This window comes from Pongo pygmaeus, chromosome 1, assembly GCF_028885625.2.
Source record: "Pongo pygmaeus isolate AG05252 chromosome 1, NHGRI_mPonPyg2-v2.0_pri, whole genome shotgun sequence".
Lineage (NCBI taxonomy): Eukaryota > Metazoa > Chordata > Mammalia > Primates > Hominidae > Pongo > Pongo pygmaeus.
In genome coordinates this window covers 166,531,244-166,546,102 of record NC_072373.2, presented here as the reverse complement: position 1 = coordinate 166,546,102, position 14,859 = coordinate 166,531,244, and the positions used below count along the sequence as shown (strand labels likewise).

General features: G+C 38.3%; 1 long non-coding RNA gene across 1 annotated transcript in view; it reads left to right on the top strand.

The window, feature by feature from the left end:
- Positions 1 to 14,859, top strand: part of LOC129034748 (uncharacterized) — a 36,851-nt gene extending 21,992 nt beyond the window's left edge. Inside the window, exons 2-3 of the long non-coding RNA XR_008501998.1 lie at positions 5,595 to 5,667; positions 14,766 to 14,859. This is a non-coding gene — a long non-coding RNA (uncharacterized LOC129034748). The remainder of the gene's footprint in view (positions 1 to 5,594; positions 5,668 to 14,765) is intronic.

Genomic DNA, 14,859 nt, shown 5'->3' with positions numbered 1-14,859 from the left:
AAAAATTAGCCAGGCATGGTGGCAGGCACCTGTAATCCCAGCTACTCAGTAGGCTGAGGCAGGAGAATCACTTGAACCCGGGAGGTGGAGGTTGCAGTGAGCCGAGACCACGCCATTGCACTCCAGCCTGGGTGACAAAGTGAAACTCTATCTTAAAAAAAAAAAAAAAAAAAAAAAAGGGAAGAGCAAAAATGATACTGCAGAGTCCTTAAGTTATTATTAGATGACCCTGTGTCATTTTGTATAGAGCAAAACCAGACTTCAGCACTCTCCACAGAATCTTAGCCGTCATTCTGGTCCAAATTCCTCTTGGTCCAGAGAGTGGGTACTTTTCTGAGGTTGCACTACTCCTAGAGTGACTACCCATCCTAATTTGCACTGAAATTCTCCCCTCCCAGGAAACTCCTGAGTCCTGAGCGAGTCAGGATGATTGGTCATTACAATGGGTAGGTAAATGTTTTCAGATTCCCAAGGCTCCCTGATTCCAGAATACTACTTGTTAACCACACTGGCACTAAATGTAATCATGAGTTAGTTACTTTGCCCCTCCAATCTTAAATTTTCTCATCTGTAAAATAGAGAGAATAATACTGAACTCAAAGAAATGTTGTATGGATTAATTCAGAAAATGCATATAAAGTGCTCACTAGATTATAGATACCATGACTATTGTTATTACTTACCAGGACTAGAAGCAGGTTATCCTAGCCATCCAACTAACTCTCTGTTACCCTTGGTGGTCTCTGGTAGGACTAGAAGCAGGTTATCCTAGCCATCCAACTAACTCTCTGTTACCCTTGGTGGTCTCTGGTAGGACTAGAAGCAGGTTATCCTAGCCATCCAACTAACTCTCTGTTACCCTTGGTAGTCTCTGGTAGGATTAATAAATCATCATTATGGGAATTTTCTGTACATGAAATAAAGATGTCATATTGTAATTGGAAATTTTTGTAAACTTATATGCCCCCCCAAAAAAAAGTGTAGTGAAAAAAAAGTTTTTGCTGTCCATACTAAAAACCTCACCTTCCAAGAGGAATTTAGTCTATAGCTGAGCTATACCCAAATGATTTCTTTTTTAGACGGTGAGAACAAGCTACAATCAAGTACACTATAAAATGGAAGGATTTAGATGATTCTGGCACCAAGGGTTTAACTAATGTTTATGGCAGGAGGGAATGACTGTATTTCTTATATCATATTCAGTTATGTATAATGAAGTCTATTTTGGATCTAACTACCCTCTGACCACATTTTTCTGTTGTTGCTGCTGCTGCCCATGCAAATATGTTCTATGGCATTATATAGAGAGAATAACAAAATCTGGCATTTCATGCTAGATTTAGAAGCTGCCTGTTCCCCTGTTGTAGTGCTCTGAGGGGGTGTTTGAACTCTGAAACCCTGAAGACTGAGTCCCTCAAACAGACTCTCTCTGTATCTCAGTGGGAAACTCTCTGCTTCTCTTCTTCAGTTTCTTCAGCTGTAAACAGGAATCCAAATAATTCCCTCTAGCCCAGGGATTCTTTGAGCTGGTCTGTAAAGTTACAGAGAGATGAAAAACCCTGTAGTGACAATGCATGCCTAGTGTTGCTGTGAATCTATAGCTCAGAGTTCCATGAAATTAAAATTAAAAAAAAAACAAAAAAAACAGCATCCAAGAGGAAAAGCCCAACGTTCTCTCTGCTCAAACTGTGGTAGTTTGTGCATAAATGCGGGGAATCAATTTCTGTGCAAGTTCCTAGGGTGATCTTGTAAATGTTTTTCTACTCTTTTCTTTAAAGGCAGTCCTCTCAGTTTTTATTTTTTTATTTTTTTATTTTTTAGGATTCCCTACACACGTCTCTCCTTTTTTTTTGTAATAAAGAAAAAAAAATGAATACAGCTTCCTTGCTCATTGTGGAGAACAAATCTGTATCTCTTTGGAAGCTTGTTGATCAAAAGATTTGTGTCATCTGTGTGTAGTACATTTCTCTGAGGGGAAAAGGCAGAGTAATCAAGAATGCTTCTCTTCTGAGAGGAAAACAGATGTACTGTGTGTGTAATGGGACTATGTTTTAAAAACAAAGTCAAGAGCCCTGGAGAATGATAATAGTGATCTCTCTGAAAATGTGTGGAGATGATGGTAGCTGGAAAAGATGTCCCCACATTCCAGAGTTTTTGGTGTCTGTGGCAAAAAGCAGAAGAAATGTGTCAATAAAAATCTGGCACTTATTAGAGAGATAGGGAAGTCTGGAGTAAATAGTGGACTCTGAGTACAATAAGAAAAGTAAAACAGAAACATTTCTGTACCCCGATACCAACTTCTACCTTGGGTCTGGTGGTACCTGTGTTTATTATTTAAAATTTATAACAGGTATCCTTAAAATGATCGTTGGATTTTGAGGAGCTCCCTTCCCAGCTTGATAGTGTTTACAAATCACACCAGACGATAGATCTTTAACTCTATTACTAAAAAGTAATAATAGAAAATGGGTTTTGTATATAGTACATTTTCTCTGGGGGAATGAAATCCAGAAAAATATTGACCACAAACATTTCACTGTTTAACAAAACAAAAATTGTAGACACACAAAGAATCAGCTGATTCTCCTCCCATGGGTGGCTCTTCCGTAGTTGTATATAACTGTCTAGGGCAATTATTCTCATAGTAACCTGTTTAATAGTGGTAAAATCCAATATAATCAGAATACTTAAAACTTTAGGTTATTCTTTGTGTTTTGTAGTTATGAGGACAGACAAATGGGAATATGTATCTGTTTCCAGAATTTGGTTTCCAAACATATTTTTAGATTGGATAGTACTATATAGTTTCATTGCAGGCTTCCTGATTCAATGTTTACGTTGAAAGAGGAAAAATATTTTGTACTGACAGAGAATCAAGAGCAGATGTACTCCAAGGTCTCAAGCACACGTTTTAACTTACATTTGTATGCTGTGATGGACTGTCTCAGAGCCGAAAAGTGATCTGTATTCACTAATTGTAGGTGGTTTGGTAGGTTTTGCATATAAAAATAATGTTTGATGTGTTATTGCTGTTGGGTTTCCCCTCTCTCTTCCTGTGTTTCATGTGTTTACTTCATGGGCTCATTTAAGGTTGAATGTGGAGCTATCTCAAGTCCTAGGCTGCACTGGTTTTTACACCCATAAGTTTCCTTAGTAAATTTAATGTGGCTCTTAAATTCCACTGTTGGAGCACAGGTCCGTGGAAACAGGGCAGTTGCCAGGTAAATTTGATTAAGTTAGAATGTCAGGTTGGATTATTTGAGAGTCAGGACCTCCAAAATAGATCCAATTTGGTGTAAAAAAAAAATAAATAAATCCTGACTGCATATCTACATTGCTGTAACATACCGGAAGGTTGCCAGATTTCCACTTCAATTGGTGTGTGTATAAACTGCTTACATATGCAGCCTAAAGGGAGTGATTTCTGTTGAGTGGTTGGCCGAATGTCAACACAGCTAATTGTCATTTCTAGATAACAAATCATAAACACGGTTGGTCCCTAGAAATGAAGGTTAACTGCATGGGGCAGAATGGTGTAAAACATGGGTTGCAGAAATCAATGCCTGCAGAGGCTAGGTTCCTGTGATAATGAGTGAGGTGGGCCTGGTGTCAAGGCGTGAGGAAATGATGGGGACTGTGAAGATCTGAGGGGACCCGCCTCATCTGAAGGGGCACCTGCTTCTCAGCTCTGGCTCTCCCTTGCTCTTCCTCCATGAGGGCTCCCCGTTGCCTGATCTGTTAATTTTTTGCAAAACAAGCAGGAAATTCAGACTTCTATTTGAAATCTCTCAAACTCTAAATGTTGGCTTGAATTTCTTAAAACACAATGCACTCAGAGTCTAAAGACTTCAGAAGGCCATATATGGCCACTGGCTGCCATTTCGAGACCCCTGAATTAGGCGATTCTTTGAGAAGAAAAGAACCTCCTGACTTCCCACTTAGAGGCTTTTTAGCTTTTTTTTTTCCCCCAGAAACCTCAGTGGGTGTTTTTTTAATGACAGAACACTGGACTAGGAGTTGGGAGGCTGGATATGCCAACTCTCCATTTCCTAACTGCATGACCCAGGGCAAGCCCTTAATTTCTTACATCCTTGGCTTTATAAATCTATCAATTCATAATATATATTTCACTACTATCTCACAGATTAAATTCATCCAACTGATATTTATTGAAAATGTACTTGAGCATATCCTATTTTATTTAACCCTCAAGAAGTCTTTATGAGGTAGATATTTCTAACGTGTGTAGAGATAAAGAAACAGATTCTGCAAACTAAGGAAATTGCTCAAGGTCATAGAGCTAATTGGTGATGGAGTGGAAATTCAGACCAGACCTTCTGATTTTTAGCTCTGCTTTCCATTGCAAAAGCAATTCTTAAAATAGATAAAAAGCTAAAATCCATTTAAATCGTCATTGTCATCATCATCATCATCAACAACAACAACATTATTTTGGCCTTTTCTTATCCAGCCTCTAAATACTGACTTTATAAACAGAACCTGACCAGGTCAAGTTACTATATCTCTATAGGTCTCAATGTTCTTAACTCTTAAATGGCAGGAGCAAAACTTGAGCAGAGGTGGCAAATTTGCATTTTGAGGGCTGTATTTAGCTTAGTAGTGTTTGGTTGGGCCTAAACGCATTTTTTTTTTTTTTTTTTTTTTTTTTTTGAGACGGAGTCTCACTGTATCGCCCAGGCTGGAGTGCAGTGGCGCAATCTCGGCTCACTGCAAGCTTTGCCTCCCGGGTTCACGCCATTCTCCTGCCTCAGCCTCCCAAGTAGCTGGGACTACAGGCGCCCGCCACCACGCCCGGCTAATTTTTTGTATTTTTAGTAGAGACGGGGTTTCACCGTGTTAGCCAGGATGGTCTCCATCTCCTGACCTCGTGATCCGCCCGCCTCGGCCTCCCAAAGTGCTGGGATTACAGGCGTGAGCCACCGTGCCTGGCCATGCATTTTTTTTTTTAAAGCAGGTTATTTATATATAGCTGACATAATATAAAGCAACATATTTTAAGTGTACACTTTGATAAATTTCATCACATGAACACACCCATAAAACCATTGCCACGATCTGGATAATGAACATATCTATCACCCCGAAAAGCTTCCTTATGACCTTCTGTGATCCATCTGTGTCTCCCCACACCTTGTCCCCAGGTCACCATGGATCTGTTTTCTTTCGCTATACATTTGTTTGTTTTATACAAATGGGATATATAGAATGCACTTTTCTTTATGTCTGGCTTCTTTCAATAAGCTTAAATATTTTGCTATCCGTGCTACGGTGTATATCATCATTGGTTCATTTCTTTTGATTGCTGAGTAGTATTCCACTATATGAATGTACCATAGTTTGTTTATTCACTCACTTGTTGATGAACATTTGGGTTGTACCAGGTTGGGGCTATTAAAAATATAGCTGCTATGACCATCTGTGTATACGTCTTTGTGCGAACATATCCTTTCATTACTCTGGAGAAAAAGCCTAGGAGTGATTTGGCTGGATCCTATTGTAGGTGTGTATTTAACCTTATAAGAAACTGCCAAAATATTTTTCAAAGTTCTACCATCTTACTTTCCTACCAGCAGTGTATGAAGAGTTCCAGTTTCTCCCCATTCTTGTCAACACTTGGATGCACAGTCTTTTTTTCCATTCTAATATGTAAGTAGTGGTAAATATTATGATTTTAATTTGAAGCTCCTTAATAATTAATGATGTTGAGCATCTTTTCATGTGTTTATTTGCCATCTGTATATCTTCTTTGGAGATGTATCTGAGTCTTTTGCTTATTTTTATTGTGTTGTTTGTTTTTTAATTATTCTTTGAGCTTCATAGTTTTAGCTTTTACATTTATGCTTTAATTTATCTCAAGTTAATTTTTCTTTATGCTATGGAGTACAGATTAAGGTTCATTTTTTTCCCAGTTGGTTCAGCATAATTTGTTAGACTTTTATTTTTTCATTGAATTACCTTTGTGCCTTTGCAGAAAAATCATTGTCTATATATGTGTGATCCTATTTCTGTACTCTGTATTCTGTTCTATGGATACACTTTTCTGCCCTTATGGCATATTTATAGTATTGAATCTTTTAAGGTGTATATAGCTCTCCCCTTATTTAGGTCTTCTTTCATGTCTGTCAATAATAGTTTGTAGATTTTCAGTGTAGGGGTCTTTTTAATTCTTTCATAAACTTTATTTGTAGGTTCTTTATGGTTTTTGGTGCCATTGTAAATAAAATTTATTTTAAAATTTTATTTCCAATTGTTTATTGCTAATATATAAACATATGATGGATTTTTGTATATTGAACGTGTATCCTGAGGCCCTACTAAATTCACTTATCAATTTAGTAGTAGGGTTTTAAAAATGTTGTTGTGTTAGGCCATGTGAGGTGGGTCACACCTAATTCTGGAGTTTTGGGAGGCCAAGGCAGGAGGATCATTTGTTGCCAAGAGTTCAAGACCAGCTTGGGCAGCAAAGCAATACCCTTTCTCTACTAAAAATTAAAAAAAAATTAGCCAGGTGCAGTGTGGCCTGTGCCTGGAGTCTCAGCTACTTGGGAGGCTGAGGTGGGAGAACCCCTTGAGCCCAGGAGTTTGAGCTGCAGTGAGCTATGGTCACACCACTGTACTCCACCCTGTGTGACATAGCGAAACCCTGTCTCAAAAAGAACACACACACACACACAACACCAAAACCCCAAAATGTTGTTGTGTTGATTCTTTTGAATTTTCTGCGTCCACTATCATTACCTACAAAAAAAATAGAATTTTACTACTTTCTCAATATTTTTGCCTTTTATTTCTCTTTCTTGCCTTATGTAAGACATGCATGACATGGTGAATACCTCCAGTGTGATATTAAATATAAATGGTGAAAGTTTACATCCTTTGCCTTGTCCCTTACATTATGTGGACCATTTTTAATATTTCACCATCAATTATGATGTTAACTCTAGGTTTTCCTTAGAAGCCTTTTTTTTTTTTTTTTTTTTTAAGGCAGCCTCACTCCATCACCCAGGCTGGAGGGCAATGGCACTCCACTCATCTCGGCTCACTGCAATCTCCACCTCCTGGGTTCAAGCAATTCTTGTGCCTCAGCCTCCCAAGTAGTTGGGATTACAGGTGTGCACCACCATGCCCGGCTAATTTTTGTATTTTTGGTAGAGACAGGGTTTCACCATGTTGACTAGACTGGTCTCAAACTCCTGGCCTCAAGTGATCTGCCCACCTCAGCCTCCCAAAGTGCTGGGATTACAGGCATGAGCCACTGTGCTTGACCCCTTTTATCAGATTTTTCAGAGGTTCTCTTGTATTTCTAGTTTTATGGGAACTATTTGAAAATATATAAATGGGTGCTGGATTCTTTTTCAAGTGCTATTTTGCAGTCATCATTGGGTGATTTTCTTTTCTTGAAACATCTTTTATCATAATGTTTTGGTGTTTGGGACATAGAAGCTTATACAATGCATTAGGAATTGGTCCCTCCTTCTCTCTTTTGTGAAAGAGTTTGCCCAATATTGGAATTATTTCTTCCTAAAATACTTGATAGAATTCACCTGTAAAGTCATCTGGGCTAGAGATTTTCTTTGTGAAAATGTTTTAAATTAAGATTTCAATTGTCTTTTATGGGTACATAGCTATTTAGGCCTTTTATTTATTCTTCTATCTATCCATTGTGGTGAGTTGTGTTTTTCAAGGAATTTGTCCATTTCATCTACAACTTTATGTGTTGGCATAAAGTTATTCATAATAGTCCCTTGTTGTCCTCTATTGTCTATAGAACCTGTGGTTATAGTCTCTCTCATGCCTTATGTTGGTAATTTGTGGGTTTTTTTCTCCTCTTATTTTCTTTGATATCACTAGGAGTTTCCCGATTGTATTAATATTTTCAAAGAACAAACTTTTATTTTTGTTGATTTTTGTTTATTATTAACTTATTTTCTATTTCATTAAATTTTCTTCTTATCCTCATTACTTTCTTCTGCTCATTTTGGATTTACTTCACTCTTCCTTTTTAAGCTTGCTAATATGGATGCTTAAATCATGATTTTAGCTCTTTCTTGTTTTCTAATATAAATATTTAAAATCATGAATTTTCCCCTTCATACCACTTTAGCTGCATTTCTCAAATTTCAATAGGCTATGATTTCCTTATCATTTAGTTTACATATTTTCTAATTTTTCTTGTGATTATTCTGTGGTTCCAGAGTTATTAAAAATGTCGATTAATTTTTAAATGTAAATGGATTTTCTACATATCTTTTTGCTATTGATTTCTAATTTACTTGACTTGTGGCCAGAGAATATAGTCTATGATTTCAATCTTTTGAAATTTATTAAGACATTTTATGGCTTAGCAGATGGTCTATCTTGGTGAATGTTATGTAAGTGCTTGAAAAGAATGTGTGTTCGTTAGTTGTTGGATGTAGCGTTTCATAAACATCTACTAAATCAAGTTGATTGATAGTGTTCTCATTGCTTAAATACTTATTTTCTATATTCTTGCTCTATTATTTACTGAGAGAGAAGTACTCAAGTCTCCAACTATGATTGTTCATTTTCTATTCTCACTTTACTTTTGTCAATTTTTGCTTTTTAAGCTCCATTTTTAGGAACATACATATAAACACACGAAGATTTAGGATTTTTGTGTGATCTTAATGAATTGATTTTTAACTCTTTGTCTTCTTTCTTTTTGTGTTTTCAACAGTGTCTCTTTTTAATTTTATTTTAAAAATTCTAAGTTGACACATAATAGTTGTACAATTTATGGAGTACATAGTGATGATGTGATACATGTAATGTACTGTTCTCTCTGATGATAGTAGAGCTACGATAGTTTTTTAAATGGCTACTGTTTGTATGGTACGTCTTATTTTTATGCTTTTGCTTTCAGCCTATGTCTTTATATTTCATCGGTATGATCTCTTGAATGCTGTTCATAGAACATGTACTTCCCCTCCCAATAACCTTGGACTCTGCTCCCATTGACATAACCCTTCCACGAAGCTCACAACAAGACCCCATCAAATTTGAAAGCTATAGCTGCAGTCCATCCAGTTACTTTAGATTCCTCATGCCAAGAGACCCATCACTGAATAAAGGAATTACCATCCTGGCAAGAGTAATTACCCCGATCATCAGCAAGGGGATGCTGTTTTTTGGACAGTAATTCTTTGCTACACATAACATGGCCACACAGAACCTTTAGAGATCTATCTTGTGATTCTCTGATTGATGGTTGCCATTAATTTCATATAACATCTTTCCCCACTGCAGACACCCTCCAATAACAAAGGGGCTCCTGGCTTAAATGGGGCAAAGCAGCAACAAGTTGGACAACAACTCATACCATGGCTTGGTTCTGTGGAAGAGCTTTTTCTTTAATGCACTCACTGTGTCATAGGGAACTTCTTCCGAGCATCTGACCTTTCATTTACTCAGTGTATTCTGGGTCAGAAAACTGGTCCTGGCCTAGAACCAATAAACTACCATGATATTTTACCAGGGAAGCTGTCTTCCACCTCCTTGATTTCTTTTAGCTAAATGATTTGAACAATGCCCTTGTTGGCTGCCTACACATCCATGTATCTTGCCCCTAGGAATGCTGTGTTCTATTAACCATCTCCAGGCTACCCTGGTGGCCTCTCCAATCTCACTGCTCTTCACATTGATTGTGTCCATGCTGCTTTCACCTGGCCTTTATTTTGGGATATTATCATCCTTATTACTATTAGCAATCCCAGTTTCATAACAGCATTTCCTACCTTCACCTCTGGCCTGGCCTACAGAGGAGAGCCACTACTGAGCTTCTCAGTGATGCCAGTGTCCTCCCATAATCCAGCCCCCTTTTCCACATCTATTTCGTGATTTCAATGCTTTCAATATTTAGCTTCATGACCTTAAATAACATATAGCTACATCTTAATATTTCAGTGGCAGGTATTACCTATTGACTTTCCACTATAAGATATGACCTCTCTTTTACAACCACCACCACCACCACCATACACTTCCCATCCTTCTGTGCTCCCATCATAATTAGATCATAATTTTGGTTAGATTCAGTGTTTATAATAGTATGCAATCTCTATCGACAGCTAAGCCATGTAATATACTATGTTTACATTTGTCTTTTTTGTATAACTTCTTGTATTCCATGGAACTAATAATTGTCTTATATTTGTGTTTGCTTAGTGATTTCTATATGCTCATTACTACTTCATTCCAAAAGTCTTCCTCGAAAGTGGAAGTCTCTTTCAGGCCTAAATTCATGTAGTAGTTTATTGGATGGTGACTTCTCTCCCAGAGCCTTAGACCTGTTCCAATCTTGGCTAATTTTCTCTGATTAGTTATTTTGGTTTCCTCCTGGAACCTCCCTTCCTTCTTATCACTTTGGGAATTTCCTTCACTTCTCTTTTTCCTAGATTTCATGGTTTTTTTTTTTTTTTTTTTTTTGGCAGAGGAAAGTGTTGCTTTCTTGAGTAGCTAGAGTTTATCCTCTGTTAGTGTCTTTAGAAAGCGTGTATGGTAGGCTGAGATCTCCAAATCTGAATCCTTGAAACTTGTTAGTATGTTATCTTATACAGCAAAAGAGACTTTGCAGATGTGATTAAGGTAAAAATCTTGTGATGGTGATATTATCCTGGATTATCCAAGTGGGTCCTACGTAATTTGAAGGGTCCTTGTAAGAGAGAAGGCATTGTGAAGATGGAAGCAGAGAGAGTTGAAGATGCTACATTGCTCGTTTTGAAGATGGATATTATTCTGAGCTCCAAGTTCGCCCTTTAATATATGCTTTATGATAAACAATGGAATTTCTTTAAGCATTTCTCCTTTAAAGTGAGCTTTTAAAATAGAGGGCTCTGGAGGGATATTGCAAGAGGAAAAGCCTTCTTGCAGTTTCCAGCATGGGCCAAGTGGTGTGGGTGTGAGAAAGTTTGATGGAGGCTGCCTCAGCCTCAGGCCCAGAACCCACTTTCTCTGCAATCTTCTAGCCTTGGCCTGGTGATAATATTTCTCACAGCCTTCTTGACATGAAAACCAGAGCCTCGCCGGGCGCAGTGGCTCACCCCTGTAATTCCAGCACTTTGGGAGGCCCAGGCGGCGGATCACCTGAGGTCAGGAGTTGGAGACCAGCCTGGCCAACATGGCAAAACCTCATCTCTACTAAAAATACAAAAAATTACCCAGGTGTGGTGGCTAATTGTGCGCCTGTAATCCCAGCTACTTGGGAGGCTGAGGCAAGAGAATCACTTGAACCCAGGAGGCAGAGGTTGCAGTAAACCTATATCGTGCCATTGCACTCCAGCCTGGGCAACAGAGAGAGACTGTGTCTCACAGAAAAAAATAAAAAGAAAGAAAGAAAACCAGAGCCTGAGTGTGGCTTGCATGCAGTCATCAGTGGTTGAGGGGGTCACACACTGAGAAGCTGCTTCTTCTGTAAGTCCCTAGAGCCCACCTGCAGCCACAGGGTGGGAAGAGTACACACAGAAGCTGCTGCTGCTTTGCAAGCTCCACATTGCCCACATGTTTTGAAGGCCTCCTGCCCACACCAGACTTTCACTGCATGCCCATGCCATTAGTTGCTGCCCCTCAGCTAGAAATTTAGGAAATTCCCTTTGCATTTCTCCTGAGGGTGACCTATCATTTGCCTTACTCTGGCTATATCAGCAAACTCCCCTACTATCCAGTGGTTGACCATGCCTTCTCCCATGAGATCTGAACCCTTTCCAAGTGTGTAATTCTTTAGGGAGTCTCCCTTAGGGTACCATAGATAGTTGCTTTATATTTTATGATTATTCTTTATATCATAGTTAATATTTCTTTCTTTCTGTTAAACTTCTGCTTAATCTACTGTGTGGTTTCTATCTCCTGATTGGACCCAGATTGCTACGGTAAATTTTGACACAGGTATATATATACCTGTGAAACATCATCACAATCAAGATAATGAACAAATCCATCGCCCCCATAAATGAATGTCTCTATGCCCATCTGTCATTCATCCTTCCATTTCTCTCACCCCAGGTAAACAATGATCTATTTTTTGGTCACTGTAGATTAGTTTGCATTTTCTAGAATTTTATGTAAATGAAATCATGTAGTATATATTCTTTTAAAACTCTAACTTCTTTCACTCAGCATAATTATTTTGTTATTCAAATATACTATTACATACATTGTAATGTATTTATTGTGTTTGGTGAGTTTTATTATATGTCTATATCAGAGTTTTTCCACTCACTTCTTGATGAACATTTGCGTTGTTTCCAATTTTTTGGCCATTACACATGTAACTACTGTGTATTTTCATGTGTAAGTGTTTGTGTGGACATATGCTTTCATTTCCCTTGGGTAAATATCTAGGAGTGGAATGGCTGGATTGTATAGTAGATACAGATTTAGCTTTTAACTACAAAACTGTTTCCCAAAGTGTCTATACCATTTTATATACTCATTAGCAATATATGAAAGATCCAGTTGCTCCACATCCTGGCCAAAACTTGATATGGGTTATCTCTTTAATTTTAGTCACTGTATTAGGTATATAGTAGTTTCTGATTATGGTTTTAATTTGCATTTAATTTGATCATTAATGTTGTTGAGCATCTTTTAATGTATATTTTTTGCCATCCATATATCTTCATTGGTGAAGTGTCACTTCAATTATATTGCCCATTTCTAAAAGTCAGGTTGTTAGTCTTCCTATCATTGAGTTGTTAAGAGTTCTTTGTATATTGCAGATGTAAGTTCTTAGTCAGACATAAGTTTTTCAAATATTTTCCCCTAATCTGTGGCTTACCTTTTTAATTTTATAGCAATTTCATGGTTTTTTTTCAAATTGTACTTTAAGTTCTGGGATACATGTGCTGGACGTGCAGGTTTGTTACATAGGTATACATGTGCCATGGTGGTTTGTGGCACCTATCAACCTGCCATCTAGGTTTTAAGCCCCGCATGCATTAGGTATTTGTCCTAATGCTCTCCCTCTGCTTTCCCCCAACCTCCAACGGGCCCCGGTATATGATGTTCCCCTCCCTGTATCCATGTGTTCTCAAACAACGTCATTTGAAAAGCAAAAGATTTTAATTTTGAAAAAGTCCAATTTATCAAGTCTTCCTTCCTTCCTTCCTTCCTTCCTTCCTTCCTTCCTTCCTTCCTCCCTTCCTTCCTTCCCTCCTTCTTTGTCTCACTCTGTCTGGTACCATCTTGGCTCACTGCAATCTCTACCTCCTGGGCTCAAGTGATTCTCCCACCTCTGCGTTTTGAGTAGCTGGAACTACAGCTGGAACTACAGCAACCTCTACCTCCTACAGCAACCTCTACCTCCTACAGCAACCTCTACCTCCTGGGCTCAAGTGATTCTCCCACCTCAGCCTTCTAAGTAGCTGGAACTACAGGTGCCCACCACCACACCCAGCTAATTTTTGTGTGTTTTTGTAGAGACAGGGTTTTGACATGTTGCCCAGGCTGGTCTCAAACTCTTGAGCTCAAGCAATCTGCCCACCTCGGCCTCCCAAAGTGCTGGGATTACAGGCATGAGCCACCATGCCTGGCCTTATCAAGTTTTTCTTTTATACTTCATAGTTTTTGTGATATCAAGAAATCTTTTCCAAATCCAAGATTTTCTAAGATTTTCTCCAATGCTTTCTTTCAGAAGTATTACAGTCTATAATGTCTTGTAATAGCTTCACTAACAATCCCTTATTCTTAAGTTTCTTATTTATGAATTTCTGATGACACTACACATATTATTTTTAATCTTCTTTTCTACTCATGTACAAATAGACCTAAGAGGCTAATGGAACAAAATGTATGAAATCAAGATTGTGCTAGAAATTCAGATTGTATGATCACCCGAATTTATGCTTCTCTCCTATCTCATAATGTAGTTTTAGAGAAAAAACAATAATAATAACAATTTTTTTGAGTAAGTAACATGCTAAACACTGTTTTTAAAAATATATATGTTTCTACAGAGATGAGGGTCTTGCTATATTGCCCAGGCTGGTCTCAAACTCCTAGGCTCAAGAGATCCTCTCACCTTAGTCTCCCTAGTAGCTGGGATTATAGGCACAAGCCACCATGCCCAGCTCCTCAAACATTGTTTTGTGACTTTTGTATTCAAAGTATAAAGTACATTATTTTATACTAAAAATGACTTTATATGATTGGTTCTATTATCTGTCTCTCCTTTTAGCAGGTGAGAATGTTGTATCATAAAGAAATTAAACAACCTGTTCAGGTTATCTAGCCAGCTCCGTTTGATGTTAGAATCCATTCTCTCTCTCTCTCTTTTTTTTTTTTTTTTTTTGAGACAGAGTCTCGCTCTGTCACCCAGGCTGAAGTGCAGTGGTGCAATCTCAGCCCACTGCAAGCTCCGCCTCCTGGGTTCACGCCATTCTCCTGCCTCAGCCTCCCGAGTAGCTGGGATTACAGGCACACATCACCACGCCCGGCTAATTTTTCTATTTCTTTTTTTAGTAGAGACGGGGTTTCACTATGTTGGTCAGGCAGGTCTCGAACTCCTGACCTCGTGATCCACCTGCTTCGGCCTCCCAAAGTGCTGGGATTACAGGCGTGAGCCACCATGCCCGGCCCGAGTCCATTCTCTTAATCACTAACAATAGTAGCTAATAAATATTGGCTGCTTACTGTGTAACAGGTACTATGTTAAATTCTTTACAGGTATTAACTAATTTAATCTTCAGAACAAAGCTACAGGTAGGTATTATTGTTATGCCTCTTTACAGATGAAGAAACTAAAATACAGGGACCCAGGTCTCACAACTATTAAGAGCACAGCAGGATTTGAATCCATGCAGTCTGGCTCCTGAACTCTTCCTG